This window comes from Nicotiana tabacum, chromosome 10 (genome assembly GCF_000715075.1).
Source record: "Nicotiana tabacum cultivar K326 chromosome 10, ASM71507v2, whole genome shotgun sequence".
In the NCBI taxonomy this organism is placed as follows: domain Eukaryota; kingdom Viridiplantae; phylum Streptophyta; class Magnoliopsida; order Solanales; family Solanaceae; genus Nicotiana; species Nicotiana tabacum.
Genome location: NC_134089.1, coordinates 140,771,339 through 140,798,682, shown reverse-complemented (window position 1 = coordinate 140,798,682; position 27,344 = coordinate 140,771,339). Strand labels below are relative to the sequence as shown.

Sequence of the window (27,344 nt, the reverse complement as noted above, 5' to 3'; positions counted from 1 at the left end):
GTCGACTATTATCAAATCACTGAGTCCCTAATTCATTTTTCGTTTATCTTGTTCACCAATCCATACTTATTTCTATTATTCTGGGGTTTAACTTTTCTTTTTGGTAGTTGCATTGGAGTAACGAACTTATTTTCTTGAAATGAGGATATGACTTTATGTCTTATACTCTTTTGTTGTTCAAGGCTTGTCACCTCTCGTCCTTTCCCTCACTTGACTATAGACTCCGTAATACTATTATATTTTTTATCTACCGTTGTCATCCATGTATCACGTCTTACTCATAATGCTTCATTTACTCTCTTTGTATTTCCCTTCTAACATTTGTGTCTATCACTTTATTCTGAAAACTTCAACAAGACATTCTTTTGCCTTTAGCTCCACTTGCTCCATCCACTGGCCCTTCAGGTTGCCAAACATTCTCTCTCTACTAGGGACGGGAGCAACACTAAGATAATATTTATCCCTTCCAGGCTTCCAGTGCCTATCTTTGTAGTGCTCATATCTAGCTGTACTATTTTAGAGTGCACCATCTAGATATCTCATAAGGAGACCTGTTACCAAATTTGCAATATCCTTGAAAAATGCCAACTAACACAAATAATCCTTTCACTATTTTGGGTTACTCTAACCCCAGTCGGATCCTGATATCTCGTCTTCTTTTAAACTATACATGTCAGCCCCCATAGGGCATAACTGAAATGAGTGTTATCAATTGTATATACCTCTGTTATTGTTGAAGGTAACTCAAAAGGCTTATATTAATCTGCCTGAATTGTAAATGCTGATAATCTTCATTAACTGGGTGGCTCGTACCTTTCTTTACTTGTCCAAACTTGTATCTATCTTCTGAATCTCTCATTGCCTTTCACGATAGTGGTGGATAGATATTTTTACCTTAAGGCTCCTTAACAAGAGGCTTACATGTCTTAGTACACACATAATCTACTAAAGACCTAACATTTACTCATCATAAGCATCATGAAAAATCATGTTCCCGTAACTCGACTCTTCCATAGCCACATTCAATCTCTTACAACTTGTCTTTCTGGATGTAGGTATCGTCTCATTACGATTAGAAGTTAGGAGTTTGAATTCTTATAGGTGAGCTCTATAACACGATCTAGAGTAAGAAGAAAGAGTGATAGTCCTAAATGCCTTGTAGCCTCCTACTTATAAGTGTGGTTCACGACACACCCATAAACAAGACTCTACTAGATACGGCTTGTAGACTCCCTAGGACATAGTTTCTCTAATACCACTTATGTCATGACCCAAGCCAATGGGCCTCTACGGGCACCGGTACCTTACACAACCGAGTACCAACGTAATATATCTTTCTTATTACATCATCATACGTAAGTGGGCCAGAAGAGGCGTCATGAGATAACCAGAGTAAACATGAGGGAATACCGGACATTGAATGACCTAATTTGATATAGAAACTCATACTTGTGACATACGGGCCTATAATGCCAATGTGATCCATTATATACTTAAAATATAGGCCGACAAGGCCATACAAGTATCTGTATATATGACATCTATCTACAAGTCTCTAAAAGTACATGCTTATCATAAAGGTTGGGACACGGCCCCGCCATACCAAACAATACACGTCTAAATCATACTGATCAAACAAGAAACTCTGGAGCAAATGGAGCACACCAACATCTTCCGCTGAGCTGATAGCCTACTTGGAGGACTCTCGACCTGTCTATCGGGACCTACGGGCATAAAACATAGCGTCCCTAGGCAAAAGATCAATACATAAGAGACATAAATGAAACATATAATAAAGAATTCCGCATGTAAATCTAAATAACTTTGTAGATTTTGAAACATTTATAATTCCATGCACATGCGTATAAATGTCATGTCATGCATAGGTATAGGTGTACATAACATCATCAAGCCTATGAGGGCATCCCATCATATCATCTCGGCTACTATGGGCAAAATCATCAACGTATACCAACTGATCAGGTGGTGGTGCATATATAACGCCGTAACCTTTTCCCATATCCCATATATATATATATATATATATATATATATATATATATATACGCGTATATAATGCCATCTGGTCATGGGTCAATGTATATGTATAAATGAATGCAATGCATGAGAAGTATGTCAATAAAATCTCTTGGAACGTCATAAGACCATTATACCTCTGATTAATATCATGAAATAAACTTTATCAACTTACGTATTTTTTGAGACCCATGAATAAATGATAAAATAATAAGACATATGAGAATTCAAGAACATAGGCACCTCTAATACTTCTATGAATAGAGTCATTTATGGAAGTTGTGCATTTTGCTCGTTTCGTTTGTGTCGTATAGATCATGCAAAAAAGAAGAAGGGATAGCCTTAACGTACCTGAGTCGATTCTCTTGATAATCCTTCTAACATACGTTAATTGCGACAAAACACGTGACAACAAGATTGGAGTAGGGAAAAATTCGTATGATATTCTTGAGAAATATTGCAGCGTACTTCCTTATAATTGTAAAATCTCATGTTTCTTAAGATGCTATGAAATCTCATGTTTTTGAATTTTTGAAGATCCATGAAATCTCACGCAATTGAATTCTTGAAGATCCTGAAAGCTTACGTTCTTGAATTCATGAATATCATGAAAGCTTACGATCTTGAATTCTTGAAGATCATGAAAACTTATGTTCTTGAATTCTTGAAGATCATACTTTAGCATTTGATATATGCTAAAGTATAGAGGCCTTATATTTAATGGTTGTGGGCCCCACTTCATGTGGTGGCTTAGCCACTTATCCCTTAATCTTTCCATCTTATTAACAATGGTTTTAAGAGTCATAAATGGGGATAAGGGGTGTTGCTATGTTAGAGAGCCTTTTAGGCTTATCCACCCATTCTTAATTATCTTGCTAATCTCCCATTAAATTAATAATTACCCAATTATCCACATAATTAAGAATTATCTCAAATTACTTAATATACTACTCACTTTTAATACACCTTATACATCTTACTATCATGGTCATGTGGTACCTTGTATGACACTAGTCCATAAAGACGGGGTATTATAGCTTGAACCGCATTTTATCTCAAAATGTCAAACTTCAACGAAACTCGTCTTTTTTTTATTTGCTTACCCTCTCACCTTCACGGATTTACCTATGCCTTGTTTGAAATAGCATAATACTTATAATCCCAAAATAATCTCATTCCCGAGCTTACATCAATTAACTTACAACAATACTTTAACGTACAAAAATACAGGATATAACATCTCATTTATGAGCTTTCATCAATTTATTTATGGCGTACTTTCACGTACGAAAATATGGGGTGTAACATCAACTATACCGTTATAAAGAAAGAGATCTTTGCCATTGTGTATGCAATTGAGAAGTGTTGCCCATACTTGATGGGTGCAAAAGTCATTGTCCACACGGATCATGCGGCGCTTCGGTATCTTATGAGAAAGAACGACTCCAAAGCTCGGTTGATGAAATGGGGGATTTTGTTGCAAAAGTTTGATATTGACATCTAAGATAGAAAAGGTTGTAAAAACCAAGTGGCGGACCACTTGTCTCATTTGGAGGGGGGGAGGCCGCATGATGGCCTTGAAATCAATTACTCCTTCCCTGATGAGCAATCATTGGTTATTTCAATGAAATAGGTGCCATTGTTTATGAATTTAGAAATTTTCTTGTGTGTGGAATCATTCCGGATGAGTTCTCTTCAAACCAAATGAAGAAGCTCAAACAAGATTGTCAAGATTACTATTGGGATGAGCCATACCTATTCCAGATTTGTACAGATGGGGTGATTAGAAGATGTGTACTGGAAGAAGAACAAGTTAAAATTCTTGGGGCTTGTCATTCTTCACCATATGGTGGTCATCATGGTAGAGCGACAACGAAAACCAAAGTGCTTAGTTGTGGTTTCTATTGGCCCCTTCTTTACAAAGATGTAATGAATGTCAAAGGGCCGGTGGAATCTCAAAGAAAAATGAAATGCCGCTCACTATCATTTTGGAGATTAATATTATTGATGTGTGGGGTATTGACTTCATTGGTCCATTTTGAGTTCTTATCTAAAAACCTACATCTTGGTCGCGGTGGATTATGTGTCAAAAAGTGTGGTGACGTTCTTGAAGAAGAATATTTTCACAAGGTTTGGTACTCCGTAGGCTATTATAAGCAATGTGAGGCTCACAGTTTTGCAATAAGGCTTTTGACACTTTACTTAGCAAGTATGGTGTTACTCATAAAGTCATGACTCTCTATCATCCACAAGCTAGCAGTCAAGTCGAAGTCTCCAACCGGGAGATAAAGAGTATTTTATCCAAAAAGGTAAATGTTAATCGGACAGATTGGTCCAAGAAGCTTGATGATGCATTATGGTCTTACCGAACAAATTACAAAACACCTATCGGAATATCGCCATACTGGTGAGTGTTTGAAAAAGCTTGTCATCTTCCGATGGAACTAGAGCACAAGGCCATGTGGGCTCTAAAGAAGTTGAATCTTTATTGGGATGCAGGCACTAACTTGAGGTTTGCACATTTGAATGAATTGGATGAATTCTGGTACCATGCTTATGCAAGTTTGTCCTTGTACAAAGAAAAGATGAAATATCTTTGACAAATACATTTGAAACAAAGTGGGAGGACCAATTCGTCAACCTGGAAGCTTTCACTAGCTTCCATACATGGTGTCCAGAAAGGTCGCTAACCCTTAAGCGACAGTTTCTGCTGAAAGATTTGGAGAGGTACAACCCAGCAGTGTTGAGACAGTTCAGTAAATGCAAGGGGTGGATGTGGTTCACTCACAGTGTAGTGGATGCCAAAGAGTATCTTGTCCGTGAATTCTACGCAAATGTGGCTCATATGAAAAAGAGGACAAAGGTAACCAAAGTGTGCAACCTCAAAGTGAGATTTGATAAGCATACACTCAACACATACTTGGGCTTCGAAGATGTTAAGCCGAAGGAATATTTGGAGAAGTATACACTGGGAGACGCAGCATGACCTTGAAGAGCGGAGATTTTAGATACACTAGGGCCACCACCACCATGGATTGCCACTGGTGTTCCTATTCACCAGAACACTTTGAGTTTCGAGGCGAAGGGTTGGCAAACCTTTGTCTACAGCAGACTGGACTCGAGCCAGAATGAGACTCACCTTCTGGTCCATCGGGGCAATTACTCACCTTCTGGTCCATCGGGGCAATTCTGCTTGCTTCTATTATGGTTGGGTACCCTATCAATGTGGGTGTCGTGATGTTAGCCAACATCTTAATGATTGCTTGACTAGTTGACTTGTCCTACATGTATTCCAACACTATTATAGAATATCTCACTAATGCATGGGTAGAGCCGAGGGATTATGATACAAATGGGAGGCTGAAGAAGCCTTTCTCTTGGTACTCACTGAGGGATGCGAACAACCCGAAAAGGAAAGGTCAGCCTTCTACCACCACAGGAAAGTCTAATGAGCTAGTTGTGGTAGTTACTGAGACAGTTGATATTCTATCCACTTCGGCCGAGCCTTTCTTTAGTACCTCAGTTATGCCCCTGCCATTATCTACAGCCCCTAATGCAGTTCTTGCCACAACTTTCACCTCGGCTTTGAAGCCAGGCCCAATGCCTACAGTCTCACTTTCTGTACTGCGAGTCTTCGAGACATTGGAGAGTCTTAACAAATAGATGCATACAACTACTACAACGATGTCTGACTTATCCAATATTGTTGTAGCACAATCTACTACTCAGGCACCTCAGTTTCCCCCGGCCGTTGAAGAGACATTGAAGAAGCTCCTAGAGAACTAGAACACAATTATGGCTACATTGGTACATGACGGGTCAGTGATCGAAGATCTAGGAAAGGAAGTAAAGAAGATGAGAAAATCCATGGATAGCAAGAAGTCAGTGGACAAGCTCCGAAGAGAAGTGAACAGAATTGCTCCAGCCGGAGATCTTCCATTTGACATGTTACTTGACCCGAACTAGTCGGCTCCAGATCCTGCAGCCCCATTTGTATCGGTAGCACCAGCTGACCAATCTGAAGTGCCAGACCTTACTGCCGACACTGCTGAGGCAGCGCGTCAAATGTTCGCCAAACCAGCCACACCTAGAGTCGATGATGATGAGATTCATTTGGCTGAGCCATAGGGCGATGATATTGTTGGGGACACAATAATGTCCAAGGAGCTATAGAGAGTTTTCTTCACTCTTTTACTCTTATTTTGCTAAGCATTAGGGATAATGCTTGTTTTTATTCGGGGAAGGGGGATAGGGTAGAGTATATTTGATACATTTGATACATTCTGAGATAATTGGACTTTAATAACTTGATAATATTATCTCTTTTCTTATTTTTCTATCAAATAGAAAAGTTAAGGTTTCGACCTGGCTGTTTTAGGACATATAGTATAGACTTTACATACTTACCAATGCACTTTTGTACTGAAAAGAGTACTTGTCTCTTCCATTTGCTTCTAAAGCATGATGATTCCACGTGTCTTTTAATCCAATAGAGACAATATATTACATTTACATTGCTATCTTGATATCTCTCTTGGGTCCATTTCTATTGTTTTGTTCTCTTTGCTTCTGCTGAAGTTTTTTTGAGTATTTGATTTGCGTCTATCAACATATTTTGTATGTCTTCTTTGACTTTTTTCCTGGGTTTTGTGAGTTTGCTTCTGCAATTTCCTTTTGGTGTATTTTCTATCTCAATTTTGGTGCATAATATATTCATTTGTTATCACAATATTTTGTGACTGTAAAACTTTCGTAGGTCTAGCCTGATACACAGAGCACTTTATGTGTTTTTCTATTTATGAATTATTTGATAAGTGGAAAAATTATTTTTGAATGTTTGACTTAAATTCTGAATTGTATTCATCCGCTTTAAGATTCCTAGGAATTTCTTATGTTTCAAGTAATTGGAAAAACGGTTTCAATTATGTTCTGTCAATATGTAAGTTCATACATGTCAAAGTATAATAAATTGATAATACCTCCTAATGTGTTTTAACATCTTTTTTCTCAGGGGAAAATTCTTAGAGGCGGCTAAGGTTCTAAAGTGGATTGAAGCTGACATTACAGTTTTCCACATATTGAGCTAACAAAACTTAATAAAATCAGAATTATGTTATAGAAAGAATTTAGCTTTGAACTCTTTCTTCCTTTTGCAGGAATATTGTGGCTAAAGATGGACCAAGATGGAGAAAGACATGTAAGTTTGCCCCTTTTTATTGTATGTTTGACTGTTGTTATATGTAAATTTTTACATTCAGATTCCGGGTTAGAATATAATACTTTATCTATTAACTTCCTTGCATTTGGAGTTCATATATGAGGATAAAATATGTTCTTGGATATTATAAAATTAGCAAAATCTAACTATTGATATGAATTTTCCGTTTCTTCTAACAAGGATGCATAATATCTAGTTCTTTTTCTATCCTTTAGGAGAGTAGTTTGACAATGCATAATAATCTTTGCTAAAATTATCAATGTAGATATGTCCTGAACTTGAAGAAAACTACTTAAATAAAGTTCATCTGCCGAACAACCTCTTCATATTCATTTCACTAGAGCATAAGCAACTAAAATTCAAGCTCATTTGTTCTACTTATAATCATAGGGAGGCGAATTAAGTAGATAATAGAACTTTAGGTTTTGTTGACTCAAGTCTCAAGGTATGAGGACATATGCTTATGGTGTGTTATAACCAAGTTAAAAGAAGAATTTTATAATTGAAAGATCTCACAACAGTATAATAATAAAATAAATAAACAAGACTGGATGGTACATGAAATGTATTTTTTCCTTTTTGATGACCTAGATATTGGCGAATCCTTGGGACCAACTGCAACCTTCTATACTCATGAAATTTAAATACCGCACTTAGTTCGCATGGCACAAGACTCAAACTTGTGGGATAAGCTACAATTCCTCAATATTTGCCACTTGAACTACGCCCTCGGGCTGGTATGCTAGACGTATTGCCAATGTATCATTTGTGCATCTTCACTTTCTTAGCATTATGTTCATATGGCATAGAATAATTATAGGAAGTAACCAGAACAACTCAAGTTTATGTGTATCTAGTGAAATATGACAACACAATGATTTGAAAGAGAAATTGTAGGTTGTGGTGTTAATATATACTCCATGTCTACTACATATAGATATTTTGCTTATTCTTTTTAAATTCAATTAGCAAATTAAGAGCATCATAATAGAATCACAAAATTCAATGCAAAAATATATAAAAAAGTAGACTAACAGGCAAAATGACCACCAAGTCAATTTTTTTAGTTACCACCAATGTTGTCAAATCTTGGATGAAGTGAGTTTTTTGTCTGAACTTAAGGTTTTACATTTAGGTATTTACTACATTGTTTAACTAACTGTATGACTTTATGTCACGACCCCAAACCACCCTGGTCGTGATGGCACCTATCACATTACTAGGCAAGCCGATTCAACATTTACAATACGAGTTCTTTTATAAATTCATTTTTCTAATCAGATAAGTCTCAAATCTCTCATTTATAATCTATATAAAAATATGTGGAAACAAGTACGTAAATACATCAACATAGTGCGAATCTTGTGTCACTAGTCATGAGCCACTAAGTACAACTCAACATTGTCTGCTTAATACAAAACAAGTCTGAAATATAAAGTACTAGGATAGGAAGGAGAAAGGCAGGGCTGTGAACACCGTGCAACTACCTTGCTAATTCCGAAAATACACAGAAGCTGCTGAAAGCTCTCACTCTGATTCTCTACTACCTGGATCTACACACAAGGTGCAGGGAGTAACGTGAATACGCCAACTTAGTAAGTAACCAAATTAAATAAAGTTTGAGTGCAGTGACGAGCATTTAAAATCATATGCATACTTTATTAAGAATCTCAAAAGAAATATCGAAGTCAAAATCTGCAGTTCGATAACCAAATGTCTCGTAAAAACTCCAGTTTCAATGAAAATCCTTTAAAGCATTTATTCAACATTTTTCAATAAAGGCTCAGTATGAAAGAACAGTGAAAACATAGCATCTCATAAACAAGCCCCTCGGGCAAAGTATCACTCATAAGTATAACCCCTCGGGCAAGCCTCTCAGTCACTCGTGACTCGACTCTCGTCAGTCAATGCTCACACCCAACACTCCCACTCAATAGATATCTCATAATAATAACCGATGCGGCGCATAACCCGATCCATAATGTATAGTCGACTATGCTCACTAGGAGTGTACAGACTCCGGAGGGGCTCCTACATCCCAAGCGCTATATCGCTGTGGCGCGCAGCCCGATCCAACATATCGCTGTGGCATGTAACCCGATCCATATATATATAAATATCGTTGCAGCATGCAGCCCGATCCATATACATATATAAATATCACTGCGGCTCATAGCCCGATCCATAAATATATATATAATACTCACCATCGGGTCCTCGACCACTCTCTCAGTCATTAACCTCACAGCCACTCGATCATTTCAGTGAAAATTAGGGAACTCAGCTTAAACAGTTTTCTTATATTTGAAAGAAGAGTAATGAAACTGAATCAATAATAAACAGGTAAAATCATGACTGAGGATATGCTTTCAAATCAAAACAGTGTGAGAAAAGTAGTAAAACACCCCTAATGGTCCAAATAGTTCGGTACAAGGCCCAGAACATGGCATTCCGCCCAAGTTAACAGATTCATTTCTAAAACACATGGATATCATATAAAGTTTATCAAAATATGTAACTTTACAGTTGCCACGGGACGTCCCAAATCACAATCCCTACAGGTGCATGCCTACATGCCCGTCACCTCATTTATCAAAACAGTACAAACTTCCGGGGTTTCATACCCTCAAGTCTAGATTTACAATCCTTCCTTACCTCAAACCAGATAAAATCCTACTCCGCGATGCCCTTGCCTCTCGACTCGGCCTCAACTCACCTTGAATAAATCCAAAATCAGAATCATAACATCAATATAAGCTAAGGGAACAAAGCCCACGCGAAAATAATCAAATTACACCATAAATTCCAAAATTGGACAAACCCGACCCCCGGGCCCACATCTTAGAATCCGATAAAAATCACATCAATAGAATCTTTATCCTCCCACGAGTCGATACATACCAAGAACATCAAAATCGGACCCTAAATGGCCCCTCAAATCCCCAACGGAAACTCTCCAATACTAAGCCCTAGTTCTCCAATTTTAAACCCTTAAATTCCAATAATTTCAAGCATAATCAGTAAGATAATGCCATAGAATGAAGTATTGGGTTCAAAAATCATACCTCCAAGCTTTATCCCTTGAATTCCTCTTCAAATCCTCTCAAAAAGCTCTCAACCCGTCTCAAAAATGGTGGAACAAAGCTGAAATTCACAAAAGCGGGTTTATATAGTTTCTGCCCAGGCATTTTTGCACATGCGCACAAATTATTGCATATGTGGTCCGCACTTACGGAAAAATCTCTGCATCTGCGGATTTTCACTTAAAACCCCTCGTCCGCACCTGCGGGCTCATCGCACCTGTGGGCTCGCAGGTGTGCCTCAACTCCCGCTTCTGCGCTGCCCAACCGCATCTGCAACCTTCCTCGCTTCTGCGGTCTTTGCACCTGCGGTCCCCTAACCGCATATGCGGTTATGACAGAACTAGTAGCTTCAGCTGCATTCTCCAACTTCCAAACTTTCCGATAACCATCCGAAATCATCCCGAGGCCCCCAGAACCTCATCCAAAAATACGAACAAGTCACATATCATCAAAAGGTCTATCAAACCTCCCCCGAATTATTTGAAATTTTTCACACACATCAAAAATGACATAACAAACCTACTCAATTTTCGGGAATTCATTTCCAACCCTGATCTCAAAATTTCCACTACCAACCGGAAAACGTCAAAATTCCAATTTCACCAGTTCAAGCCTAAATCTACCACGGACCTCCAAAATACATTCCGTTCACGCTTCTAAGTCCCAAAACACCTGACGAAGCTATCCGAACCATCAGAATTCACATTTGAGACCTTCTTCCCATAAGTCAACATCCAGTTAACTTTTCCAACTTAAGCTTACTCAAAAGAGACTAAGTGTCTCATTCCTCTACACAACCACTCTGAACCCTAACCAAACAACCCGATACCACATAATACAATTGAACAACACATAAAGAATCATAAATGGTGAAAATGGAGTGGTAACCCATGAAACGATCGGCCAGGTCATTACATCCTCCCCCTCTTAAATAAATGTTTGTTCTCGAACGAGTCAAGAAACATACCTGAAGCCTCAAATAGGTGAGGATATCTGCTCTGTATCTCCTGCTTGGTCTCCTAGGTGGCCTCCGCCACTGGCCGACCTCTTCACTGCACTTTCACTGAAGCTATATACTTTGATCTCAAGTTTCAAATATGACGCTCCAAAACAACTATTGGCTCCACATCATAAGTCAAATCACCTTCTAACTGAACCGTGCTGAAATCCAAAACATGAGACAGATCACCAATATACTTCCGAAACATAGAAACATGAAATACCAGATGCACACTCGACAAGCTGGGTGGCAAAGCAAGCTCATAAGCCACCTCCCCAATCCTCTGAAGCACCTCAAAAGGACCAATGAACTGAGGACTCAATTTACCCTTCTTCCCAAATCTCATAACACCCTTCACGGGTGAAACCTTTAGTAGAACATTCTCCCCAACCATGTAAGACACATCACAGACCTTCTTGTCAGCATAAATCTTCTGTCTCGACTGCGCTGTACGAAGCTGCTCCTGAATCACTCTTACCTTGTCTAAAGCATCCAATACTAAGTCTGTCTCCAAAATCCTAGCCTCGCCTAGCTCAAACCAACCAACTGGAGATCTATACTGTCTCCCATATAAAGCCTCATATAGATCCATCTGAATACTCGACTGATAACCATTGTTGTATGCAAACTCCGCGAGCGGTAGAAACTGATCCCATGACCCTCTAAAATCAATTACACAAGCACGCAACATGTCCTCCAATATTTGAATAGTGCACTCGGACTGCTCGTCCGTCTGAGGGTGAAAATCTATGCTCAAATCCACATGAGCACCCAACTCTCGCTGCGCGATCCTCCAAAACTGTGAAGTAAACTGAGTATCCCTATCTGAAATGATTGAAACTAGAACCCCATGCAGGCGAACAATCTCTCCGATGTAAATCTCCGCTAACCACTCTGAACAATAGGTAGTTCACACAGGAATGAAGTGCACGGACTTGGTCAACTAATCCACAATCACCCAAATAGCATCAAACTTCTACAAAGTCTGTGGGAGCCCAACTACAAAATCCATGGTGATCCACTCCCGCTTCCACTCTAGAATATCTATCTGCTGAAGCAAGCCACCCGGTCTCTGAAGCTCATATTTCACCTACTAACAATTGAGACGCCGAGCTACAAATCCCACAATATCCTTCTTCATTCTTCTCCACCAATAATGTTGTCTCAAATCCTAATACATCTTCACGGCACCCGGATGGATGGAATACCGCGAGCTATGAGCCTCCTCTAGAATCAACTCCCGAAGCCCATCTACATTGGGCACACATATCCGGTCATGCATCCTCAATACCCCATCCTTACCAATAGTCACATCTCTAGCATCGTCGTGCTGAACCCTGTCCTTGAGGACAAGCAAATGAGGATTATAATACTGGCGCTCTCTGATGTGATCAAACAAGGAAGATCGAGAAACCACACAAGCTAAGACCCGACTGGGCTACGAAATATCCAACCTCATGAACCTATTGGCCAAGGCCTGAACATCAACTACAAGAGGTCTCTCCCCAACATGAATATATGTCAAACTGCCCATACTCATCGCCTTCCTACTCAAGGCATCAACCACTACATTAGCCTTTCCCGAATCATACAAGATAGTGATACCATAATCGTTTAGTAGCTCCAACCATCTCCGCTGCCTCAAATTGAGATCCTTCAATTTAAATAAGTGTTGGAGGCTACGATGATCAGTAAACACCTCACAAGACACACCATACAAATAATGCCTCCAAATCCTCAACACATGAACAATGGCAGCCAACTCTAGATCATGAACAAGGTAGTTCTTTTCAAGGGGCTTCAACTGACGAGAAGCATAAGCAATCACTCTACCCCCTACATCAACACATACCCAATACCAACTCTCGAAGAATGACAATACACTGTATATGAACCTGAAGCTGATGGCAAAACCAATACTGGAGTTGTGGTCAATGTAGTCTTGAGCTTCTGAAAGCTCGCCTCACACTCATCCGACCACCTGAACGAAGCACCTTTTTGAGTCAATTTGGTCAAGGGTGATGTAATAGATGAAAATCCTTGAACGAACCGACGGTAATAACCTGCCAAACCAAGAAAACTGTGAATCTCTGTGGCTGAGGATGGTCTGGGCCAGCTCTAAACTGCCTCTATCTTCTTCGGATCAACCTGAATACCCTCACTGGACACCACATGTCCTAGGAAAGCCACTGAACTGAGCCAAAACTCACACTTGGAGAACTTTGCTCAAAGCTTCTCCTCCCTCAATCTCTGCAACACAACTCTTAAATGCTCCGCGTGCTCCACCTGATTATGCGAGTATACCAGAATATCATCAATGAATACGATAACGAACATGTCGAGATAAGGCTGAAACATGCTATTCATCAAATGCATGAACGTTGCTGGGGCATTGGTCAGCCCAAAAGATATCACAAGGAACTCATAATGAAAGTCGTCTTAAGAATATCTAAGTCTCTAATCTTCAATTGGTGATACCCTGATTGGAGATTAATCTTGGGGAACACTTTCGCTCCCTGAAGTTGGTCAAATAAATCAACAATACAAGGCAAAGGATACTTGTTCTTGATTGTGACTTTGTTCAACTGCCTGTAATCAATGCACATCCTCATCGTGCCATCCTTTTTCTTCATAAATAGAACAGGCGCACTCTATGGCAACAGACTAGGCCAAATAAACCCCTTATCAAGGAGTTCCTGAAGTTGTTCCTTCAACTCCTTCAACTCCATCGGTGCCATACGATATGGTAAAATAGAAATGGGCTGAGTGCCCAACACCAAATCAATACCAAAATCAATATTCCTTTCCGGGGGCATGCCTGACAGGTCTGCAGGAAACACATCCGGAAAGTCCATCACTACCGGGACTGAAACTATACTAGGAGTATGTGCACTGACATCCCTCATAAAAACTAAGTATGAGAGTTAACCTTTCCCAACCATCTGTGGGTCCTTCAAAAATGAAATCACCCTACTAGGGACAAAATCAGTCGAACCATTCAATCTGTGGTACATCCGGCAAAGCCAACGTCACTGTCTTAGCATGACAGTCCAATATAGAACTGTTACACCTCCTTTTTACGTACCCGAGAGGGTACAAGGGAGTTTTTTCCAATTAAAGGACAATCGAAACAGGATTGGTTTATTTATTTCAGAGTCGCCACTTGGGAGATTTAGGGTGTCCCAAGTCACCAATTTTAATCCCGAATCGAGGAAAAGAATGACTCCATATTACAGTTTGCGTACCAGAAATCCGGATAAGGAATTCTGTTAACCCGGGAGAAGGTGTTAGGCATTCCCGAGTTTCGTGGTTCTAGCACGGTCGCTCAACTATTATATTCGGCTTATTTATCTGATTTTAAATACAATTATGAACCAATGTGCCAATTTTAACTTTTAACCGCTTTATTATTATTGTTTTACAAGAATGTGAACATCGCTTAAAACACGTCTTTGGACTGTATCATATGAAATGCACCCACAATCCGGAACGCATTTTATTTGATGTTTTGAGATTTGGATTTGGGTCGCATGAAATGCACACCCAGGCTTAAGAAAGTAAAATATTAAACACGGGCCTAAAGAGACTATCGCATTATTATTTTGGGAAGACCGTGAAATTCGCTAAACGGCTCTTCCGAATTCTAATTAAACCATACATTTTGTGACGGCCCCGCAGCTTTATACATTTTGTTTGTCGGGGCTCGTCTCATTCTTATTTTAAAAGGATACCCTATAGCAACTACGTTTCTTGTCGCGTTTGTCTCTACTAATTGAAAACAGAAATAGTCCTAGTTAATTACATGCTTGCAGATTTATTTATAGCAGGATTCAAAATGCTTTTACAGAATACAGAAAACGTGACTACGCATACGGACAGCTGATTGAACATTACGGGCCCAAATCCAGCTCATGCGGGAAGGGCCAGACCTGGGCCACTGTTTGTTCGATGCGGGCCTGCTTGGTCTGTTTTGACCCGGGCTCGACCTTCATGAGGTTGAGACTGCAAGCTTTGTGTTCTTTGTTCTAGAGTATGGTTTACCAGTTATATGAGACCATTTATTAGAAGGGAAAGAACTTAACTAATAGTGGATAGTTTTCATGCTTAGCCTACATTAAAGAATATACGACACAATTAAACTAAGTCTAAGATACAACCCATTGCATTGGGAATATTTTCACCTAACAGCATACATATATAAACTAACATTCAACTAATCTACATTGATATATACTAAGCATGCAGGCTACTTCTATTATCCAAACAGGAATGAAAATTATTATACAGTACATGATATTTAATGTAACAGTCTATGTATATATAAACATCTGCAGATCCTCTCCTTTACATTCATGCTCAAACTTTTCAAGTTACAATGGTAGTATATTTGTGTACCTGGTATAGAGAACAAAAGGAGGAAGAAAATGATCAGTTGAGTGGTACGCAGCAAGCACAGCAACAACAGATAATACAGCCCAACACAGCAACAATCAAACAGCCACAAAGATGGAGTTCACACGTTGGTCGAGCAACAGACAAATAATCCCAGGAAACGGGATGGGAAACAAGACCAATCGAGAAAAGAACCAGAATATTTGTGCTATAGCCAACAAAAATTCAATAACCACCAAAGCTCAGCAAACAACCAGCACAGTTTCAAACAATCAGGGAGACTAAAACTCAATGTACAGCACACAGAAACTCAATGTAGTAGCAATCACAGCTGAAGATACACAGACTTCTCTTAATGGAACAATAACAGCCCCAGCTAGGATAACCAACTTGGTTTCTTTGTGCAGTTTTTGGACAGTGTTAAGTTAAAGTATTTCTGGAAATTTCTTTCTGTTTTTTTTCCAGCTTTCTTCAACTCACTAGACCTCTCTCAAGACTAAAATTTCCAGCCCCTTTTAAGTTCTGAAAACAGTTTATTTATAAGCCAACAAACCAGTGCAGTCAAGCTGCCTGGATTCTGCCAATTGCAGACTGCCCATACCTATTAAATCCCATGCCTAAGCATCGTTTTGATGCCAGCCATTTTGTTCCCCATGCCTGGCTTATTCCTTTTGTTCAAGAGTTATGGGTTCATTTACGTATTCATTTTAACCCCATACTCTTGTGTCTTGTTCCCCATTGGCATTAGTTTAATCCTAATTTAGTACCCTACTTGTCAGCTCACTTAAACTAAGCTTTTCTGTTCTTTTCGAACCCCAGACTACCCTTGTTAAACCTTGATTATTACTGCCCTAAACCCATTGCAGCATCAGGGCATTTTGAACTTCTGAAAGTTCAAATTCAGGACTGCCCTGGACTGAACCTTTTCAGTCATTTTTGCAATGCAAACAAACCCATTTCAAACAATGTCGGGCATTCAGTCATTGACATGGTTCAATTAGTCATGTGTAATTATTAGCTCATTTGATCCATTGTTATAGAAAACTAATCGACGACGTTTATCGAGTCGACTATACTAAACATAATAGGTAATAATCAGTCGCTCATATAAACAACACGTACAGGGTCCCGAATGACTTCAAATATTTTTTGTTCAATTACTGGGAACCTATATGAGTTAACTTATTTGACTATTAATCTAATTGACGAGCATGTATATCACAGAGTACATTCAGAACACACATAGAAAGTCAACCGACCAAATAAAAGGTCTTTGACAGAGACGGAAGAAATTAGAAAATTATCAGACAATAACAAACAGTCACAACAAAGCATGCTAACAACTCAATCAAAACTAAAATAAAGAGAAGGGAAAACTTACCGAAAAAGTTTAAACCAAACTGACCCAAATCCATCTTAGCTTCGACCATTTGAGGCCGAACAAACTTTAATCAGGGTGTTCTCACACGAGAACACCTTGATTAAGGTCTATTAGACCTCAAACCCCTGTTAAGACCGGCCGGATTCCAAGGCTATTCGTGTTCTAGGTTTTGGATCTTCAGATCTGGTTTTTTAGGAGTTTTGGGTAGATTCGGACCAAACCAAGTCTGGTTTGGTCACGAGGAAGGTCAGGGGAGTGTCTAGTACGAAGATGGTGAGGTTTGGTATAAGTCAGAGTTCGACTCGAATCTTCAAATGAAGATTCGAGACGAAGGAAGGTGATTCGAGGCTAGGGGTAACAGATCCATGTTCAGAAGAGTGAGGTGGTCCTAGGGTGTTCAGGAGGTGGTCACCGGCGTTCATGCCGCCGGGTTCTGGTGAAAGGGAAACTAGGGTGGCTGCTAGGGTTTCGGGGGTTCAGGGCTTGGTGAAGGAGATGAGTGAAGGGGGGTTCGGATAGGGGGCGTGGGGTGTGAGGGAAGGTTTATATACGGAGTAGAGGATTGGATCCGGGACGTTAGATCAGATGATCTCAACGGCTTGGATCTGATGGTGAGGGGTGAGACGAGGTCGTTTGGCATTAAAACGGGGTCGTTTGGATTTAAGTGAGGGGTTGGGTAGGATCGGCTAAACAGGTCGGGTTACGGGTGCGGATGTGGACCGTTGGATGGGTATGGTTGAACGGCTCATATCAGACGCCCTATGCGGCGTCGTTTCGGGAGGTGCCTGGGCAGGCCTGGTCTGGACCGGGTCCTTGGACGTGGCTGATGTGGGCTGAACTTGGGCCTCAATTCAAAAATAGGCCCAAGTCCGATTTACTGCACCATTTGCATTCTTTTTCTTTTGTTTTCCAATTTTAAAAATACAACTAAATTAAAATGAACTTGCTACATCCAACTAATCAATACTTAACACAATTATTTACACACATACTAAAAAATTCTAAATGGTTAAATCACAACCTGAAATAAAAGATGCACACATATTTTTTGTGAATTTTCTTCTTTTTTTTTAATGACCGAATTATGGTTTAATTACCATGACATACATACTTTGTATTTTTATCGGTAAGATTAAATGCAAAATGGACAGACCCACAAATGACTAACAGCACATGTCACGAAAAAATTGGAAATTTGTACAGCGAGGTCACTGGTCACTATTTTTGTTTTCTTTTTGGAGCGTTTGTCCGTGAAGCAAAAATCACGTGCTTACAGCTGCCCCTCTTTTCCCGAAGACACGAAGGGTTTTCGCGCAAAGATAAAGCGGGCGATTTTTGCTCGTCTGAGTACTCTGCGTGAAGCATTTTTTGAAAAAGATTTGACCAAACCTTTACTTCAGAGGTTTCCTACATATCCTGGGCTGAACAGGAATCAGGCCAATATAGTTCGGGAAATTTTGGTAGCTGGGACTACCGTGTGACTGTAGAGCTCGCTGTTGTTGTGCGCTGTTGCATGTTGCTGCAGGATGCTACCGCTCACCGATCTCCTTGTTACATTGTTCTGAAAGGAAAAACAAGAAGCTAAGCTAGACTATGGATCATGAGATCTCATCTATCCTCGACTCGTTCTTGTTGCCTTGCTTTCTTGTCGGCTAGCGCTTTCCTCCGATGCCTTTATTTTGTGAACTTGGGGGATGATACTGGTCCTTCGCCTTTTCTGAATGTCAGTTTTCATCACTTCGCTTGATCTGCTGGGAACATGGCCCTCTTCTTTAAGCCTTTCAATGGTTTCTTCAGTGGTATGGCTTTCTTCATCAAAATTGTTATGTTGGGCATGCTATAACGTTCCCAAATTGTGCATTCCTTCTTCCTTTTGAATCGCGCGCTTGCCTTTGCAGCCTTCTGCTTCTTGGTGCTGGGGATTTTATTGTTTCCTGCCAGGGGATCTCTATTGTAACCTTCCGCCTTCAGGTGGGGTTACTGATTTCCAAAATCTAGAGCTGAAAAGTATTCCCGCATTTTACTAGTGGGCAACCTAGAACTTAAATGTATTCCCGCATTTTACTGGTGGGCGACCTAGAACTTAAAAGTATTCCCGCATTTTACTGGTGGGCGACCTAGAACTTAAATGTATTCCCGCATTTTACTGGTGGGCGACCTAGAACTTAAAAGTATTCCCGCATTTTACTGGTGGGCGACCTAGAACTTAAAAGTATTCCCGCATTTTACTGGTGGGCGACCTAGAACTTAAAAGTATTCCCGCATTTTACTGGTGGGCGACCTAGAACTTAAAAGTATTCCCGCATTTTACTGGTGGGCGACCTAGAACTTAAATGTATTCCCGCATTTTACTGGTGGGCGACCTAGAACTTAAATGTATTCCCGCATTTTACTGGTGGGCGACCTAGAACTTAAATGTATTCCCGCATTTTACTGGTGGGCGACCTAGAACTTAAAAGTATTCCCGCATTTTACTGGTGGGCGACCTAGAACTTAAAAGTATTCCCGCATTTTACTGGTGGGCGACCTAGAACTTAAATGTATTCCCGCATTTTACTGGTGGGCGACCTAGAACTTAAATGTATTCCCGCATTTTACTGGTGGGCGACCTAGAACTTAAAAGTATTCCCGCATTTTACTGGTGGGCGACCTAGAACTTAAAAGTATTCCCGCATTTTACTGGTGGGCGACCTAGAACTTAAAAGTATTCCCGCATTTTACTGGTGGGCGACCTAGAACTTAAAAGTATTCCCGCATTTTACTGGTGGGCGACCTAGAACTTAAATGTATTCCCGCATTTTACTGGTGGGCGACCTAGAATTTAAATGTATTCCCGCATTTTACTGGTGGGCGACCTAGAACTTAAATGTATTCCCGCATTTTACTGGTGGGCGACCTAGAACTTAAATGTATTCCCGCATTTTACTGGTGGGCGACCTAGAACTTAAATGTATTCCCGCATTTTACTGGTGGGCGACCTAGAACTTAAAAGTATTCCCGCATTTTACTGGTGGGCGACCTAGAACTTAAAAGTATTCCCGCATTTTACTGGTGGGCGACCTAGAACTTAAAAGTATTCCCGCATTTTACTGGTGGGCGACCTAGAACTTAAAAGTATTCCCGCATTTTACTGGTGGGCGACCTAGAACTTAAATGTATTCCCGCATTTTACTGGTGGGCGACCTAGAACTTAAAAGTATTCCCGCATTTTACTGGTGGGCGACCTAGAACTTAAAAGTATTCCCACATTTTACTGGTGGGCGACCTAGAACTTAAATGTATTCCCGCATTTTACTGGTGGGCGACCTAGAACTTAAATGTATTCCCGCATTTTACTGGTGGGCGACCTAGAACTTAAATGTATTCCCGCATTTTACTGGTGGGCGACCTAGAACTTAAATGTATTCCCGCATTTTACTGTTGGGCGACCTAGAACTTAAATGTATTGAAATTGTTTCCCCGTTCTTCCGAGAAAATTTTTGACAATCGGCAGAAAATTTTTTGCCCCGGTTTTGGTGATTTCCCTGGCGTTGCGTCCTGCTGCCATTGTCAATCCTTTGTTTTCCTGCAGCAGACAAAAGGATTTAGTTAGTTTTAATCGTGGTGGGAGGAGGTGCCTTTCCGGCGGATGATTTTTCTCTCTTCCCCTTTTCTTGCTCTATGCCTCCATAATTGGTTGGTGGACAAAATTGCTTGCTGGGGGTATCCGGCCTGCTGGGGATTGGTTTTCAATTTATCCCCTTTTCTGCTTTCTCTTTACAGTACATGCTGTGGGAGTCTGCTCTTACTCCCGAAACCACTCCCTTTAGGAGTTTACCTCCTCCAAAACCGCAGGGCACAACACTGCATTGCCTGGGGCCAACCTTTAAGACTGTTTGTGTTATCCTGCATTGGATGAATTCCCCTTCGGTCTCTGGTAGTAAGCTTTGAAAAATCCTTTTCAAGACAAATTTTTAGGAAGAGAAATAAAAGATAGAAAAAGGAGAAAATCTTTCTGAACCAATATTTGGTGGGAGAAGAAATTCAGAAGAACTTATCTGGAGGACATGACTGGTCCCCGTGATCATGACGTGCACCATAGATTCCCGACCCAGTCTAGTTGTATCAATCGATTTGCCCGATGGTCTGACTTGCTGGGGATGATAAATGAGTGTCCATTTCGTTGCGAATGTGGTCGCTTTTTGTTGATCTGTCTTGTCGCCTCATAGTGCCCTTCGAGGGGTTTTCACTAATGAGACTCTCTCTTTTCTCTCATCTCCCGGCGCCTTATGGTGCCTGTGAAGGTTTTCACCAATAAGACTCTCTCATTTTATATCTCTCATCTTACGTCGCCTTTCGGTGCCTGTGAAGGTTTTCACCGATAAGACTCTCTCATTTTATTTTTCATCGAGGAATCGGGGTGTTGTCGATACGACCCTCTCTTCTGAAGATTCCTTTGACCATCAATTCCTTCCCAGTCTTATGATCCTCTTCTTTGCTGGAGATCGGGGTATTATTCTCGGCTTTATTTGCCTAACTTGGCATCTCTTGGATATTGATCGGGAGGTCTTTTGGACGTCGATGTTGGTTTTGGTGTGGGGGTAAAGAAAGGCTTATTGAAAAATGAAATAATTTCGACGGGTGATCTGCTACAACTTTTGGAATCAAACCTTTGTTGGAACTTAAAACATAACCTCTGCCCCAGTTTTCTTGCTTGGGGATTTTTTTTTTTTTTACACTTATGTTGAGCTACGTGCGTTACGCACACTATGCCTATTATGCACACTATGACCGAGCCGTGAGGCGCCTACGTATCCTCTTCGAGGAATCAGGTCAAACGTAGTTCCCACCTCGTGGTTTTTATCTTCTTCTTTTTCTTTTTTTTTTTCCTTTTTTTCTTCTTTTTTTTTCATTTTTTTTTTATTTTTTCTTAAAAATTATCTTTTCTTCTTTCTCTTTTCATATCTTTTCCGTTAGTGATTCCAAAAGAGGGGTATGAAAGAATAACTTAAGGCTCAAAAGGGGGAAACAAGGGTTAAAGTGTTTGGATAGAAGAAAGAATTGCCTCCGTCATCTCATTATCCAATAAATACCAGATACAAACAAACGAACCAAAAATTGCCATAATTAAAGAAATTACGCATAATATCTCTTGACTGCATCAGAATTGATAGCCATGTCGACACATCTCCGCTCGATATCTGTCAAACACAAAGCACCGTTGGACAATACTCTGGTCACGATGTAAGGCCCTTGCCAATTTGGGGCGAATTTGCCTTTTGCCTCGACCTGATGTGGGAGGATCTTCTTCAATACCTGCTGCCCTACTTCAAACTTCCTGGGGCGCACCTTCTTATTATATGTTCTCGCCATTCTCTTCTGGTATAGCTGACCATGGCACACTGCTGCCAATCTTTTCTCATCTATCAAGCTCAACTGTTCCAATCGAGCTTTGACCCATTCCTCATCATCAATCCCGGCTTCAGCGACAATCCGGAGGGACGAAATTTCAACCTCCGCTGGTATTACGGCCTCAGTTTTGTACACCAACAAATAAGGAGTTGTACCTTTGGAAGTCCGGACAGTAGTGCGGTAACCCAACAAAGCAAAGGGTAATCTCTCGTGCCAATGTCTGGACCCTTCCACCATCTTTCGCAGTATCTTCTTGATGTTCTTATTGGCTGCTTCGACCGCTCCATTCGCCTTGGGACGATATGGGGTGGAATTGCGGTGTGTAATCTTGAATTGTTGGCATACCTCTCTCATTAGGCTACTATTAAGATTCGCACTGTTATCCGTGATGATTACTTTTGGGATCCCAAATCTGCAGATGATATAGGAGTGCACAAAATCCACCACTGCCTTTTTAGTTACCGACTTGAAGGTTTTAGCCTCAACCCATTTGGTGAAGTAATCAATGGTCACTAGAATGAACCTATGACCGTTGGATGCTGCCGGCTCAATAGGTCCAATGACATCCATGCCCCATGCCACAAACGGCCAGGGTGCTGACATCGTATGTAACTCTGTTGGCGGAGAATGAATCAAATCTCCATGTATCTGGCACTGATGGCATTTCCTCACGAAAGTGATACAGTCGTGTTCCATGGTGAGCCAATAACACCCTGTTCGAAGGATCTTCCTTGCCAATACATATCCGCTCATGTGTGGCCCACAAACTCCAGCATGTACCTCTGCCATAACCGTCGTGGCTTGACCGGCATCTATGCATCTCAACAATCCCAAATCCGGGGTTCTTTTGTACAATACTCCTCCGCTGAGGAAAAAACCATTCGACAAAACGCCGAATGGCACTTTTTTGGTCTCCAGAGGCATGTTCTGGATATATCCCCATTCTGAGGTATTCCTTGATATCATGAAACCAGGGTTCGCCATCTGCTTCTTCTTCTATGGCATTGCAGTAAGCGTGCTGATCACGGACCTGGATGTGCAGAGGATCAACATACATTTTGTCAGGGTGGTGCAGCATTGATGCTAAGGTGGCCAAGGCATCCGCAACCTCATTGTGAACTCTCGGGATATGTTTGAACTTCACCGATCGAAATTGCTTGCTCAGATCATGCAAGCATTGTCGATATGGTATGAGCTTTAGATCTCGCGTTTCCCATTCACCCTGAATCTGATGTACCAAGAGGTCCGAGTCTCCCAAGACCAAGACGTCTGGGACATCCATGTCCGCACCCAAGCACAGACCCAGAATGCAAGCTTCATACTCGGCCATATTATTGGTGCAATAGAAGCGTAGTTGAGCCGTAACAGGATAATGGCGTCCTGTTTCAGAAATAAGTACTGCTCCTATTCCAACCCCTTTCGCGTTTGCAGCTCCATCGAAGAAAAGCTTCCAACCCGGTTCCTCGGGTAACTCTAACTCATTTGTATGCATTACCTCCTCGTCGGGAAAATACGTTCTTAAAGGCTCGTATTTTTCATCAACAGGATTCTCTGCCAAATGATCGGCCAGCGCCTGGGCTTTCATGGCTGTCCTCGTCACATAGACGATATCAAACTCTGTGAGCAGAATTTGCCATTTTGCCAAACTTCCCGTGGGCATAGGTTTCTGAAAGATATACTTCAATGGGTCCGAACGGGATATGAGATAAGTAGTATACGAAGATAGGTAGTGCTTCAACTTCTGAGCTACCCAAGTTAGGGCGCAACATGTTTTCTCGAGTTGAGTGTACTTGACCTCATGTACTGTGAATTTCTTGCTAAGATAGTAGATGGCCTGCTCCTTCCTTCCTGTGTCGTCATGTTGCCCCAGTACACAACCAAACGAATTTTCCAGGACCATCAGGTAAAGAATTAAGGGCTTCCCAGGCTTAAGCGGGACCAATACGGGTGGATTAGACAGATACCCTTTGATTTGGTCAAAGGCCTCCTGACACTCTGCCGTCCAACCTACCGCAGCATCCTTTCTCAGCAACCGAAATATGGGCTCACAAGTTGCTGTGAGTTGAGCGATGAACCTGCTGATGTAATTGAGTCTACCCAGCAAACTCATTACCTCTGTTTTGTTCCTTGGCGGTGGCAAATCTCGGATGGATTCAATTTTGGATGGGTCTAACTCAATCCCCCGTCGACTGACGATGAACCCTAGCAGCTTTCCTGATGGAACCCCGAATGCGCATTTGGCCGGGTTGAGCTTGATATCATACCTTCGGAGTCTTTGGAAAAATCTCCTTAGGTCTGCTACATGGTCCTCCTGACGCCAAGACTTTATGATCACATCATCGATGTACACCTCGATTTCTTTGTGTATCATGTCATGAAACACAACAGTCATTGCTCGCATGTACGTTGCCCCGGCGTTCTTCAATCCGAACGGCATTACTCGATAGCAGTAAGTTCCCCATGGCGTAATAAATGTTGTCTTTTCCGCATCCTCCTCGTCCATTAGGATCTGATGATAACCGGCATAACAATCTACAAAGGATCCGATCTCGCGCCCAGCGCAATTATCGATCAAGATATGGATGTTGGGCAATGGAAAATTGTCCTTGGGACTTGCTTTGCTGAGGTTGCGGTAGTCGACGCACACCCTGATTTTCCCATCCTTCTTTGGAACTAGTACCACATTGGCCAACCACTCAGGATATCGAGTGACCCGAATGACCTTCGCCTGCAACTGCTTAATCACCTCTTCTTTGATCTTTACACTCATTTCTGTTTTAAACTTCCTTAGCTTTTGCTTGACCGGAGGGTATGCCGGGTCAGTGGGCAATTTGTGAACCACTAAATTGGTGCTTAATCCAGGCATATCGTCATATGACCATGCAAAAACATCCTTGAATTCCATGAGGGTTTTGATCTATTCTTCCCTGACATTCGGCTCAATGTGGATGCTGATTTTGGTTTCTTGGACATTATCAGCGTCTCCTAGATTTACAGCCTCAGTGTCATTTAGGTTAGGCTTGGGTTTTTCTTCAAATTGGCATAGTTCTCGGTTTATCTCTTCGAAGGCCTTATCTTCGTCATATTCAAATTCATCGTCGCAAACGACCTCTTGCATCATTGAGTCGGATTCAGATTGATTTATTAGACTAGGTCGAAGATCCGCTGTGCATGCCATGTCATTAGAACCAGTAAAAAGAGAACTGTTCAGAAAGAAAAAAAAGAATAAAACAAAATTAAAATGGGACAAAAGAAGAGAACTTTATTAAACTTGCGGGATAAAAGGGTTCACACTTTTACAAAAACGAAAGTAAAATTTGGATTACACCCTGGAATAATCCGAACAAAACAAAACACACAAAACATAAATCAAAGCCTACTACCAAGACTCCCCTCGGACAGGAAGAGGAGTAACTGTCCAATTGTTGGTCTTGGCCTCAGGCCCCACAAACTGTATCTCTGTTTTTCTAGAACCTTCTCCAGCTTCTACCACACTGACATCAGCGAATAGCCTCTCAAAACTCTGATTCAGGTCCTCATTTATACCGATCAATGGTCCTAGAATCTTTGGGACCGGTGACCCCTTGGCACTTGCTTTGACAAAAGACCTTGAGAGACGTGGCACCGGTTTAGGCAGAAACCACACCTTCCTCCTCATTTTTCGCGCTTGCTTCCTATCTGCTGCGGTTGGTCTGAACCCCAATCCGAAAGTTTCCAGATTTTTAGGCAAGGTGACAGGTTGGACAATCCCCTGCAGCTCGACTCCCAGGCCCTTTCCCGGCACAAATCCATTCCCCAGCATTTCTGAGATCATCATGACTGTTGCGGCAGCTACCCTAGGGTGCGGGATGATTTCTCCTTCAGAAATTTTGTTGGTCGACCCTGTATCGAAAATTTGGTAGACCCAAGGACCTTTGTCGTCAGCGGTCTCTATGAAAGGTACAATGGCGCCACCCATGGTGCACGCCGGGTCCTCGCCGTGTAGCATGACCTCTTGTCTTTCCCACTCGAACTTTACCATCTGATGTAGGGTGGAGGGCACTACTTTGGATGCATGAATCCATGGTCGTCCTAACAGTAGGTTGTAAGACACTGTGGCATCTAACACCTGGAACTCCATGGTAAACAGGACTGGACCGATGGTCAATTCAAGTACAACATCCCCCACAGTGGCTGTTCCGTTTCCGTCGAATCCTCGGACATAGATGTTATTCTTGTGGATTCTTCCGTGGTCGATCTTTAACTGGTTCAGGGTAGATAGTGGACAAATATTGGCACTTGAGCCGTTATCCACCAATACTCGAGTTACCACCGAGTCTTCACATTTGACAGCTAGGTATGGAGCTTTATTATGCTCCGTACCTTCCACCGGCAGATCATCATCTGAGAATGTTACCCTGTTTACCTCGAAAATCTTGTTGGCAATGGTTTCTAGGTGGTTTACAGAAATCTCGTTGGGTACATGAGCTTCGTTCAATATCTTCATCAAAGTCCGTCGATGCTCCTCAAAATGGATCAGTAATGACAGCAACGAGATCTGGGCCGGTGTTTTTCTCAGCTATTCGACCACGGAGTAGTCCTGCACTTTCATCTTCCTCAGGAACTCCTCAACCTCTTCTTCGGACACAGGTTTCTTGGTTGCAGCCAGGTTGGTTCTTCTTAGCTCCACTGGAGAAAAACAACGACCTGATCGAGTCAACCCTTGCGCTTCACAACTGACTTCTTCCACCTGTTTTCCTTTGTATATCACCACCGCTTTTTCATATTTCCAAGGCACAACCTTGCTATCAATCATCGGCAGCTGGACTACAGGCTTTATGGTGACCAATTCTCTATATGCCC

At 41.3% G+C, this 27,344-nt stretch overlaps 1 pseudogene; it reads left to right on the top strand.

Moving 5' to 3' along the window:
- The first annotated feature begins 5,832 nt into the window (after positions 1-5,832).
- LOC142165422 (putative cytochrome c biosynthesis protein) overlaps positions 5,833-27,344 on the top strand; it is a 49,134-nt pseudogene continuing 27,622 nt past the window's right edge.